The sequence below is a fragment of the Anas acuta genome, chromosome 2, assembly GCF_963932015.1.
Source record: "Anas acuta chromosome 2, bAnaAcu1.1, whole genome shotgun sequence".
Classification (NCBI taxonomy): domain Eukaryota; kingdom Metazoa; phylum Chordata; class Aves; order Anseriformes; family Anatidae; genus Anas; species Anas acuta.
This window is the reverse complement of record NC_088980.1, coordinates 40,410,618-40,420,765: the sequence shown is the minus strand read 5'-3', so window position 1 is coordinate 40,420,765 and position 10,148 is coordinate 40,410,618. Positions and strand designations below refer to the sequence as shown.

Sequence of the window (10,148 nt, the reverse complement as noted above, 5' to 3'; positions counted from 1 at the left end):
TACAGACTCATTGCAGAGTGTCACAAAGTTTTCTTGCTTCAGAAGCAGGAAGGATAAAACAATGTAAAAAAAATTAAAGCATTTGATGCAGTGAAGCTGAAGACAGATTTATTTTATTTGCAAAGTTTACAAAGGAAAAAATCATGTATTGAAATATTTTTCCTGTAGTTCCTTTGATTGTTGAAATCATTCATGGATTTTCCTTTTATGTGCTCTGATGGGTAAAATATATTTAAATATATTATTGGACAAATATAAGCAATGTAATCAAATTTTTTAAAAATGACCATAATTACCATTGGATTTCTCTTCAATTGCAAATTCAGTGCTAGCTCTGAAGTAAACAGAGCCAAATCCTATTTGTTCTGTTTTCTAAAGACATAAAGCACACCACAAGAATCCCTTTACAGCAGAGCTTCAGATGGAAATGAGGAACACAGCCTAACTCTAATCCAATTCAGAGGCCTGCTCCTGAAAATAATTGTGACGTACTGTAACTGCTCAGCCCTTTAGTGATATCTAGTGCCTAATTCAACAGCCAAATTGTAATTTAAGCATGTGACAAATCTCATTTCTTATAGTATCTGCTGTATAAAATAGGCAGGCCAAACTTGGTCTGGATATTGATGAAAGCAGCAAATGTCTATACTCTTGATATTCTTACTTCTTTAAGTGTCACCTCATTTTAGAAATATCTCACTGGAGCCAATGAAAGTCTTAGGCACACCTCTGCTAGATGCTATACATCCATGTGGATAGTCCTGTTCTATGTGTATAAGCTGTAACTACCCACATTTCTTGATGCAAATGGCACCATGTCAGTTAATCTGCTGTAGTGATGACATCAAGTGACTGGGGAATCTTCCACCTCTTCCTACATTGTCTGTTACAAACATGGAGAAAATTTAGCAGCCCTGGCTACCCACATCCCACAGGTGGCAATTTGCAGTGTAGATCTGAGCTGGGAGGTGCACCCAGCTTTGGCTGCCCACTGCTGAAATCACTGCAGGTATGGCTATCAAGTACAGATGTTAGTCTGTTTCTGTAGAAAAAAATCCCAACCCAACCCAAACTTGCCAAATCTTTTAAAGTAATAGAAAGACACTCCAAACAAACAAAACAATAAAAATCATCCCTAATACATTTAACATGCAACTAAAGTATTCTTTCTGTGACACGTGGTATTGGAAGCACACCAGCTTCAAAGGAAGATACGTAACACAGCTATGGGATTTCATCTCTTTAATTATATTCCCATTACACAACAGAAAGTGACTTAGATATCAGCTTTATGGATTTTCTATCGACCTTTACTCTGACAGGTAAATTTCCTTCTGATACAAAATGTTCTCTGACACTAGCTACTTTAATAACTATCTTTACATCATCTGCTTCTGAGAGGGTTATGTCTTAAAGTCCATTAGCAAGGATGACCCTCATTCTTCATCGTTAAATTCATTAAACCCAAGAGACATAATCAGTAAACAAAATGTTCTTTTCAAAGAAATTTAAAGTTTTGAAGTTTAATCTTGCATTTTGTTTGTCTTCCATCTGATATAATTCTGGTATCTTCTTGTTGGAAAAATAGTGTCAGGAGGCCTTGATGGTTTGGCTTGTATTTCCATTAATACATTCTTGCCAGATAAATTATTGCCAGATCTTCTCAGCCACTTTCTTTATTAACTCAGTTAAATTTCTCCTTTGGGTCATTGTCCAGTAGTTTGTCCAACTCATTGAGCTGCTGGCAGAGTGAAGAATCCAGTGTCCGGAAGAGTACTTTAGTGGCAAAGATGATGAAATCATAACATTTATGGGCTCACACATTTTTTTAATTGAGAAACAGGTTTATAAAAAAAAAAAAAAAAAAAAAAAAAAAAAAAAACAGTCACAGCAGATGTATTTCTTTCAGAATACAAGGGGACAAAACAACTCAGTTTACTAAAATAATTTGTTTGGGTCTGACTAGCTGCTTTTCAAAGCCAGCTTTGCTTCGTGTACAAAGCTTCTATTCACTAGAGCAACCACAGACTGCTGTGTTCGTGAGGAGTGGTGCAGTGTCCCTCCCACTCAGGGAGCAGGCTTACAGTTATCTTCTTATTTGTATTCACTACACGGCTAAACTCTTCCTCTCCATTGAACTCTTTCTCCCACCACGTTCCCACAAATCTGTCTAATGAGATTAATAAATAAAGCTTTAAATGATAACCAGATCAATAAGACTTTATACTCCTGGAGCTTTTGTAGTTGGCAGTGAAGTAGGTCTTCAACATCCTGAACTACTTTCCATAAAAATCAGGAGAAGCTCCTGCTGATTTAGATGGAGCTTGTCCCAGGCACTGCATACATCTTTATATCACAAATCTATTTTCCAAAAAAATGATGCTAGAAATACAACGCAACCAAATTATATTTTTATATTGCTCTGATTTGCTCTAGCCAAAATGTATCAAATTTACAAGTGGCAAGGAAAGCTATCTCCCTTCTCAGTCCTAGTGCATTAACTTGACAAAACTTGGCTCTATCAACTTGCTTAAGAAGCTGCATATCAGCTAGGAGCCTTTCTCTTGTTCCTTCTGTGTGTTGTCATCAGCAGGCCAGTTATGCCATCAGCAACACTTGGTGGTCTGATTGTCTTCAGTAGCTGTGCACACATACAACGTGTATATGTCCGATGTTGTGCAAGATAAATGAAAGAATCCGTTTCACTTTCTTTGGTTGGCTTAGCTATGTAGAGCTAACAGAAGTAAAAAATAACTCCCTCAAGCTACCAAGCAAATAAGTCAATATGAAGACACATAGGCTGCAACAATAGTGTTCAGACTTCAGCAGGATCTGATGGGAGGCTCCCCTGCCTCAGAAAGCAGTGGGAGGCTATGCCCGAGGCACAGGCACTCTCTCTCTTCCCCCTTACTGTTCCTCAAACTGTGCTGTCGAATGCCAGGTCCGCTCAGCAAGGTTAGATCTTAGTTTTCCTGGAGTTTTGGCCCATGTTATACATCCATTTTGGCATCCATTCAGCCTGCAGTCTTCTCTGATTGCCAAAAAGCATGCTAGTAATTCAGATGCTGGTAGGCCTGGGATATGACTAGCTGGCCACTGGGAACAGTATGAGAACTTTATTGTTTTCCATGGCCCGTCATAAACCAAGAATGATTAGCCACATGTAACTGAGCTGGCTTTGGATTTTAAATCCTAAGACATCAAGCATTCCAATCTACTTCAGCTAGTTCTTTTTCTTTCCATTGCTCTGTTGAAATATTAAAAAAAAAAAAAAAAAAAAAAAAAAAGCTTCATTCTAGCACAATAAAAAAATCAGAGGTTATCAAGAGGCAGTTCAAGGACTGTTCATGTGAACTTATGCAGTCCTTAAGTACACTTATATACGTAAGTCCTTAATTCAGCACACCACTGAAAATGGGTCATTTCTGTATGTCTGCTGGGACATGGAATTTAACAGGTTAGTCAGATGCAGAGTTATGCAAACGTGGGTCAAAAAGCAATCCTTTTGCAGACAGTTTCAACAATCTGATCCAAAATTTGCAATTCATTCAAAAGCTGACCAGAGAGAGATAGGGGAGGAACACAGCTAAAAAATAAAACCTTGGAAGACAGATGGGATTTTCTCCAGGAGTGTACTGAGGAACTGACAGTGAGAGTTGACTCTGAGTAGATTCTGCTGTATTATGCTCTCATATCCATTAAAAGAACTGTTGAAAAATTAACCACCATGCAGGAGTTCAAGAAATCTCTCAACCATGTGTTTATTTTTCAGTCGTGACACAGCTTTATGTATGTAAGAGAAAAAAGCAACCTGCCATTTGTTTTAAAATTACAGACTCCCAGAAGCCCTCTCTCTTAGATATAAAATATATATCTCTTATATGATAAAATATATCTCTTATATGCTAAAAATAGCAGTACTGAAATACTATCCATCCAGTCCTCCAACTGGACTTCTTCCAGCATGTTTCACGTGCAAGACAAACCTGCTGAGGAAAAAGAGGAGGCTCTTCCTCTCCACCTCTTCTTATGGTCTTCCAAAGCCTTCAGTACCTGCCTCGGTACCCTTGGGCTGCTCAGCTCCTTCATCACTTGCCATGTCCTGATCTAGTTACTGCCAGCTCTGTTAGGTAGGAACAATGGTTTTGGTGGGAGAAGGAGCAGCTCTTCTACGCTGCAATGAAATTAGAGCAGAAAACTGTATGGGCAAGGTTGGGCACAGCACACCCGCCCTGGTTTCAGCCAGAGACAGCATTGCCTTGTTTTCCTCTGTTCCTAATTCAGCCATATGTTTGTGTTTTGTACATGTAAGTGAAGTGAGCTGTAGGTTTGCTTCTAACTCCAGTGGGATTGAAATTTAACCCACTCTCTACATTTATTCTTGTAATACGAAGTGGAAGAAATGGAATTTCAGCAGAGCTTTTACAAACAGAGATAACACACACAGTTAACAACATTTGGGTGAAATTCAACCCTGCTGAAGTCAATGTGAAGTCAATCTATTTTTTTCACTACGCCTCTGTTTAGCCCACACTTGAGAAGAAAACACACACAGACACCAAAGTGTTATTGAGTTAAATAAACATTAGTTACAGGAATTGAATGGTGGAAACTACCTAATTGTTTGTGTCTTCGGTCACAACTGTGAAAGCTGCCTCCACAGCGGTATAGCTGGAGTAATATTATAGCACAAAAGTGATATTATTCCTTCAGTCTTGTTCTTTCCTCTCTAGCAGCCTTCTTGGTGATACCCTCAGCTAATTTGGAAATGCGGCAGCAGTGTGTTGCGATACTATTTTGAGTATTGAGGAAAAGCATCTGCTGTCTGTACGAATATTTGTTTATTGCTGTGAAAAACTAACAGTAATCATGCAGATCTAATCTGAGAATTGTATGTTAAAATTGTTATGCAATTTCTTTTGTTTGCACCCTGACAGATGTTCTGTTAGTACTCGTGTATTTCGTTTCAAGGTGTTTATAAGGCTGTTTGTAATGATTTGTTTAATTACTGTGCAGTGAGATACCAGATACCAGAACTGACTTTACCTCTGCTCCTCACCACCCTGAGCTTGTTTGCAGTAGGTCTGAACTTCAGAAAATTCAAGTTGTTTCAGCGGTCTTTGCTGTGCAGATGATGCAGTGCATTAAGTTGCTTTCTAAATCCCCTGGTTTGTCTATTAGATTTTATCTGTACAGTGAAGTTGCATCTAAATTTATTTAATTTGTTATGTTTACTGCCTTTTGTCTGTTGCTTTTACATGGTTTTGCTGATGTGGGTAAGCAACCTCACCTCCATTTATTCTAAGGGAAAACAAGAAGCAAAGAAAATTAGAAGCCTGTTTAAGAATACAGCGGAAGATGGTGGCAGTCCTGGTAATTCTGCTTAAGTCCCTTCGTGTTGAGTCTCATGCCACTGCCCTCGACTGAGCTACCAGAAGAGAACCTCATGAATAAGCTGGGCTAGTGGGGATGCACTTCTGCAGACCCAACTTTCAAGGGAAATTTTCCAATACACACATGAGAGGATGTTGAACGGTAGATAAGCAGTTTTATTTTAATATACTCTTGGAGGTCTAATATTCTGTCATATAATAGTTTTTGTACAATATCAATTAATTTCAATTTCCAGAAGATTATTAAGATCTTTTCAATATAGCGGTCCAACTGTAAACTGCGCAAAACTGCTTTCAGAAGAAGATATAACATATTTGCTCTCTATAAAAAATACAAATATATATGTGTATATATACTTAGCTTTTTTTAGTGTTTTTTTTTTTTTTTTAGAATATTTATAAAAAATATATATATATATAAATATGTATACCTGTGTATAAAGGCTTAGTTCTAAAGCTCAGCTCTGAGCAAGGAAACCAACTGGTCTGAGAAGCCACACAGCCTGTGCAAACAAGTCTAAGACACCAGATTTTTGTTGTAAGGCTTTTGGTGGGAGCTCACAGTTACTCAAAAGTCTACACACTGCAGAACTTCCTACAAGAAGTGGTTTCACCAGTTTTGCAACCTTAACGAAAAATCATTCCTTTACAGAGAAAAAAGATCCTATTTCTTAAAAATGTGACATGCTTCATCTGTGTTTTAGCTACTTTTAAGAATCAAGGAAATGAGAAGATTTTTTTCTTAGGAACACCAGTCTCTGTCCCCTAGCTGCTTGTGCGATATCTTATGCTGCTGTGCTTCAGTTTCCCTAAGCAGCAACCCTGCTGCCCTATGGAGCCAGCATATCCTGTTGTGAAAGTATAACACACCCATGACCTGGGAGACAGAATAATTCTCCTGGATGTTTGCAGAGCCTGCTGAACTGTAAAAAATGTCGTAGTTCTGGAAAACACACCGTATTATGAGCACAGAAAGAATTTATATTTCTTTTCAGATTACATGCTGCATATTGGCAGGATGGTAAAAGAGAACTATTTATAACACACAGTAGTTGCAAAAAGTTATATCTCATTTATAAGGAATGAAAAAAAGAAAGGCAAGGTAATATGATAGTTAGAAGGTAATATGGTAAACTAGCTTTATATATGTTGATACTGAAATAATTTATGAATAGAACTGGAGCTCTGGATTAAATTTTGAATTTGGGGTGCAATACTATGCCTGTCCTCCCTGTTATTTGCTTCCCTTCATTCCAGTTGCTCACAGGGGAAATTTCTAATGGGCTACAGCCATAGGTTAGGCAGCCAGAGTTTCACTTTGCAATAAGGATCAGCAGTTCTCCCTTTTCTCCTTTCACCAAAGGACGTTCTCATAAAGTGCCTTTCCAGTGGAAGAGGAACGAGCAGGCTTTTTCCTTCTGACCTTTGTTAAGTAACTTGGCATGCTTTTCCTTTGTTTGTTTGTTTGTTTTTGCAGTTCTCATTTCCAAAACATTTCCCGTGGACTGTCCAAGTGCACTTCAAAAGTGAAAGCTGAGTATGTCTGCACAGCGTCTCCCTGTACGGCTGCCTGAGATGAAGTACACAAAGTGATTGATCCATGACTCTTAAACTAGTTGGGTCCATCCACAGCTGTGCCCAGGTGCACACTGTTAATCCTCTTTGAAGCTCCAAAACGTAACTAGTTTGAAGGTTTGGGTTTTTTTGGTTTTGATCCCAGACCTCTTTCTTGGTAGAGTTCTGATCTTGGCACATACAAGGTGGGTCTGAAGCCAAGTGAAGAAGTCAGGTCAGCAGGTCAGGGGCAGGATCAGGGTGAAGAAATCAGGTGCAGGCACAGCTGCAGCATAGCCCAGGCAGGTACCAAGGGCTGGGGCATAAATGCAGCTCTGGAGCAGCCTGATCCCAGATCAGGCAGCTGCACCATACCACAGTCAGCCTTCAGCACAGGCTGCCAAACCTCCAGGAAGGATGAAGAGGTTGACATCGAGGTTGATCACAGACATCAGGGTCTGTACATCCTTCCTTAGCTTTATTCTGATTGCAGCTCCAGCTGAGGAAAGAAGAACAGAAGGTATTTCTCTGTCTGCAGCAGAAAAAAATGGTAATTAACACACACTCTGATCTCATCTGAATGTGTTTTTAACATGGATGTTCAAGATTACTTTTTTTTTCTTTTTTTTTTTTTTTTTAATAGCCTACTTTTAACTTGGACCTCCCTGAATATCCTCACAGGGGTATTGTTACTGTAATAGAACATACTCCTACATGATCCTACTTGGTTAGCCTTAAAAATACTTTAAAAACAGAAAGGAAGAACAGAGTCTTTGTATAGGAATGCTGAAATCTATCTTCATTTATGGGAAACTGTCGATGAATTGCCATGGAAACATTTACTAATTGTCCATGTAGCCCATAAAAATAGTAACAGAAAAGGTAGATCTGTCAAGAAATGACACTTCATGAGAGGTGAGCTGACCCAGAAGAAGAATTCTGAACAGAGACAATGTGGTATACAAAGAACTTTCCTTTTCCAGAGTATCTCTTTGCAAACTGAAATTACCTTAGTATCTGCCCAGATGAGACCTTGTTTCTCTTGAGGAGGTGTGGTATCACTATGATCCTTGATGCCTCTTTACAGTCTGTTCTTCAAAACACAGCAGTTAGAAGTGGTTGGACTGTGACTTTGATCGAGTCAGGACATCCATCCATTCCCTATCCTAGGTTCAAAGATGTGATTAGTCAAATTTCTCAGTTTTTTTTTTTTTTTTTTTAAATTCTTTTTCACTATATGTAGAAATGCTGCTTTTCAGTTCTAGGTATATCTGTTCTAGGCTAGGTGTGATGCAAACCAAGTCGTAGCTCTTTCCCTGTGGAATTTGAAAAGTACTTTAAAACCTCACAGCAAATCAGCATAGTAAGCAGGAGATGCAGGACAAGAAATTGCACTCAGGTAAAACTAGGTTAGTCAGAAGTACATCCTGAGAGAAACACTGGTTGTGTTTCTTTGATGTTGTTGTTTGTTTGTATATTTTGTTTCATTCTTAAGCTATTTTTAAGAATTACTGCCATTAATACTCTGTTGGCCAACCTAGGAGGAATTTGGGCTCTTAAAAAAAAAAAAAAAACTTCAGGCCTTTCTTTAGGTTCTTGATGTTAATTGCCATGTAGCAAAGGACTCTGTCTGTTCTAGGAAGTATTTCTGTAGCTGTTTAAGTCTAAAAATACATTGTGAAATGACAGCGCCAATTCTGCTCATGGCTAGTTCATACTGTCAGCTAGCAGTTAAGCAGTTATTGACCATATGTGGTTGTGTACTACTGGATCTAAACAATTCTTCACTCATCTCTTTCATCATTTAATATGGGCAGAGAATAGAACCAAATAAAAGGAAGGAAGTTGGCTTTTTTCTTTTTTCTTTTTTTAATTCCTATTACTAAGGAATCTGTTTCCTACCTGGTCCCTGTGTGAATGACCAAGTAATGTCTTCCCTGAAATGAATTCCTCAACCATTGCTGAAACGGTGGAGCTTAGAAGGAGTTTTTACTCCTTCTACTTTCCACCTCACTGTTTCTGCAGAGAATTATAAGGAGAAATATGGATATATTTTGGTTAAAAAGAGGCAGTGCCTGGAAGTGTGCCATATGGGCACTCTGAACATGTATGCCAGCCTGTTTCAACGGAAGAAATCTTGAGTAAAATTGCCATTTCATCCACTGTATGTCTAATACTGATATTAAACCAGTAATTCCCCCTGACAGAATGATAACAATGGCATTTTTCAGTTCATTTTGGACTGGAAACAAGCAATGAAGCTGCTCATGCTTTAAATGTTCCTTTTAGAAACATCAAATGTCTTTATTCTCTGAAATCCATGTCTGAAAACCTGAGCAGCCATGAAATCATGTAGATGCACAAACAGAAGAATACTTAGGGCTTAGTCATGTAATACCTCTTTTTGCAGATCTCATCCAGGGATCACATGAAGAATTAACTAGGAGGGTGAGAGGAAGAGCTACAAGACTGGAGACAGAAGGAATGGCCACAGCAGAGCTATGCAGCTGGAAGAAAGTGAGGGCCCTGTGCCAGAAGAAACCAGAGGAGCTGTATGAAGACAGGAGCTGTCCAAGCAGACTGCTTTTTCTTCACTAGGTGGGAATGACTGCAACATTGAGGGATTTTCTCTCTCTGAAAAACTTCAACTCTTAAAACAATTTTCTTAGAGCAACAATACCAGGGTAATCTGTGAAGTGACCTTCACTAAATTTGACTGTCCCTCTATTTCTTCTGTGGATGCACATTTTTTATGGTAAGCTGGCTGAAGCAAAGCTCATGGAAGAAACTTTGGTCCAGATGAAACTTTACTAGATACTCATCTTGATGGATTGTTACACAATAGTCACTGCTGGTTTGGTTTAAAACAAGTTAAGACCTAGCTCCAGTACACATTGTGCAGCAGCCACAGCAGTGGCTGGTCAGCAAATGACCTAGCAAACTAAAATGCATCCTTCTCCATGTAAGCTTTGCCTTATTTTTTATTTTTTTTGCTAGTATGTGGAGAGGGTATTACTCTTGTTCAGTTTCTGTCATGCATCATTTTTCTACTAGTCTGTTATTACTGTAACTTGTAGTGTCTATCAGCATAGTCTAAAAGCAGTCGTTGGAGGAAGATTGAATGACAAAAACACGCTAATATGAACAACAGAGAAGCAAAAATAAAAATAAAAAAAAATCGCTGAAGCATTTGTCAGCCTC

The 10,148-nt window shown here is 38.6% G+C and overlaps 1 long non-coding RNA gene across 1 annotated transcript; it reads left to right on the top strand.

The window, feature by feature from the left end:
• The first annotated feature begins 7,266 nt into the window (after positions 1 to 7,266).
• Positions 7,267 to 9,805, top strand: LOC137851697 (uncharacterized). The gene is made up of 2 exons (XR_011093369.1): positions 7,267 to 7,497; positions 9,358 to 9,805. It is a non-coding gene; the product is annotated as an uncharacterized lncRNA (long non-coding RNA).
• Positions 9,806 to 10,148: the final 343 nt, after the last annotated feature.